Genomic DNA, 3,158 nt, shown 5'->3' with positions numbered 1-3,158 from the left:
TCACACCCATCTCGTGTGCTATGAACTTACTATAACCACATGTTGGTAAACCTCTTTCTATGTGTTTTACCCAAGATGGTGCATCTGATTCTGTTTGGGTAAAGTTGCATAATTGCCGCCCAACAGACTCAGATAGTACAGTGTCATCAGAAGAAGCAAATTGCACGCATGGAACCTTATGTGTTCTTCTAGCTGACATCGTCTCTATTAGTGGACAAAGATGAAAATTGAAATTGCACGCTATGTGGCTAGATGTGACACTTGTAAACGTGTCAAGGCCATATACATGAAGACTGCTGGTCCATTACAATCTTTACCTATCCCAGCATGGAAATGGGAAGATATAAGTATGGACTTTATTGTGGGCTTACCCAGGACTACAAAAGGGTATGATTCTATCTGGGTTATAATTGATCGGCTTACGAAAATTGCTCATTTTCTGCCAGTCAAGACAGATCACCCGGTTACTGTCTATGCCCAATTGTACATTGCTCGTATTCTTAGTCTGCATGGTGTTCCAAAAACCATAGTGTCGGATCGTGGACCTCAATTTGTAGCCAAGTTTTGGGAAGCACTTCACAAATCCTTGGGTACTAAGTTGCTCTATAGTTCGGCCTACCATCCTCAAACCAGTGGGCAGATTGAGAGAGTGAACCCAATACTTGAAGATATGTTGCGGGCAGTGTTCTGGAATTCCCACAAAAATGGGATGAATGTTTGCCGTTAGCGGAATTTTCATATAATAATATCTATCAAGAAAGCATTAAGATGGCACCCTTTGAAGCTTTATATGAACGACGATGTTGTACTCCGCTAAATTGGTCTGAACCTGGTGAAAGGTACTTCTTCAGGCCTGATATGGTGAAAGAAACCAAAGAAAGATTTCAAAGAATAATTCATAATTTGAAGAAAGCTCAAGCTCGTCAAAAGAGTTATGCAGACAAACGGCGAATGCCCTTATATTTCCTTGAGGGAGATTATGTCTACCTAAAAGTTTCACCAATGAAGGGGGTATCACGTTTCGGGGTTAAAGGAAAGCTTGCACCACGATATATTGGTCCTTTCCTTATCCTGGAAAGATATGGGCCAGTGGCATACCGACTTCAGTTACCTGAAACCTTGTCTGCTGTGCATAATGTGTTCCACGTGTCACAATTGAAGAAGTGTCTTCGGGTTCCCAATCGAACCATTAAAGTGACAGATGTTGTCCTTGAGCTAGACTTAACATATTCTGAGCATCCCATTCGAATCTTGGATCAAAAGGACAGGATTACCCGAAGAAAAACTCTCAAGTTTTATAAGATACAGTGGAACCAACATTCCGAAGATGAGGCTACATGGGAAACTCAAGACTTTTTAGATAAGAATTTCCCAGGCTTTTTAGCCTCTTGTAATTTGTAAAGCATGTATAGCTGTTGTAATAAGGAGTAAATTCCCAAACCACTCCTGCCTTGTACCAAGAATAAGGAAATAAAGACGTGATGCGTTTCCTTTACCATTACTTACCCTTGGACTTCTAATCTCGGGACGAGATTCTTTTATGGGGGGAAGGATGTAACACCCCTGGTGTTACTACTACTAAAACTTGAGCATGGCATCATAAACATTGGCATTGCATATGTTTGACACACCTAGAGTGCATTCACTAGGTAAAAATTTCAAACAAGTTGTATTGTTATAGCATTTTGCAAATAGAACCTTGGATAGGAAACTTAACCCTAAATAGGGATTAAAGGGGTAAAACTTAACCCAAGTTGAGAAAACCTTAAAGCTTTAGGGGAATAGTTATAAAATGTTCCAAAGAATGAACTTGAATCACATTTATACCCATGAGATACCAAAAACCCCATTTGAACCCTGGAAAACCCTAAGTCCAAACCCTAGGGGGCTATGTGCAAAAATTGTGCACATTTGGACTAAAGTGTAAAAACTATAATGTTAAAGCATATAAAATCACATGGTTCACATTTGGGAAGATTTACAAGCCAAACCCTAAGTTTTGGGTTTATTTGCAAAAAGTACCAAGTGAACTTTATATTAACTAAGTCTGAAATCAGAGTTTTGGCTCAACTTTGGAGCTCTGTAGTTTTCAAATTTTTGAGAATTTGCCCTAGGTCACCACATCAAATTTGTAGACCAAACAAAGGAGAACAACTTTGCTTAAGAGTGTAAGCATAGTTGTTAAGAAGAAATTGGAGAAAATCAAGCCTAAAGTCTGGCTGTCATGCTGGTTCCACTCTGAAATTCAGACTTTCAGTGTAACAGAGCCATCTTTGGGTTTGAATTCAACCTTGATCTAGTGCTCAAATGAGTTCAATCCCTATAGTCAAAGTATTGCTGGTTTGTAGCTCTACAATTTTGCTGCAGAGATCTGGATGTGTTGCCACAGAAATTTGGAAGAAATCTGGCCCTAAACTATGGTTGTCAGGCTTACTGAAGGAGCACTCGCCATGGTACACTGTCGTGTATGGATCAGACCGCCAGCGCGGCAACCTCACCGCCGACGACCTATCCGCGCCTCGATTTGCGCCGGGGTCGGGATGATTGGGCGGCGAGCATCTCCGTGCGAAGATCTTTTTGCTCCGGGTAAGACCGCCGCGGTGGAGGGCACTAACTCCGGCTGCCACGCGGCCATCCCTCCTCCCGGCCGTGTCCGATCATCAGCGCCGGTGACCTCGGTTGTGCCACGACCGAAGCTTGTTACTGCGGGTTAGCAAGCGTGGCACCCTTAGGAGTATTCTCCTTGCGTCGTTACACCGGCGACTGCCACAGTTACAACCACCGTGTTCTTCTCTATCTCCGGCCGCCCGCACTGCCCGATCAAATCACGCACCACCGCCTAAGCCTCCTATAAATTGAAGGTCGGGACTGCTGTGCAAGCTCATCTCGAAGCCATAGCCACCACTCCCGTCTCCGATTAGCCCCCATAGCCGGAGAATCGCTCACTTCACCCAATTCGGTTTCCGCCGCCGTGAATCGTACCCTGCCGTGGCCAGCCCTCCACAGGTCTGCTCATACCCTCCTTGTTCCTGTTCTAGCATCTTTGCATGCTGATGATGCTCCCCGACCCCTTTAATTGATCTGGACCGCCATGATTCATTGGGAATGCGCTCAACAGTCCGCCATGTTCACGGTCGTCGTGGCTAGAACAAACCTTG

Source organism: Zea mays, chromosome 3, assembly GCF_902167145.1.
Source record: "Zea mays cultivar B73 chromosome 3, Zm-B73-REFERENCE-NAM-5.0, whole genome shotgun sequence".
Classification (NCBI taxonomy): Eukaryota; Viridiplantae; Streptophyta; class Magnoliopsida; order Poales; family Poaceae; genus Zea; species Zea mays.
The sequence above is the reverse complement of the archived record's forward strand: the minus strand, read 5'-3'. Positions refer to the sequence as shown.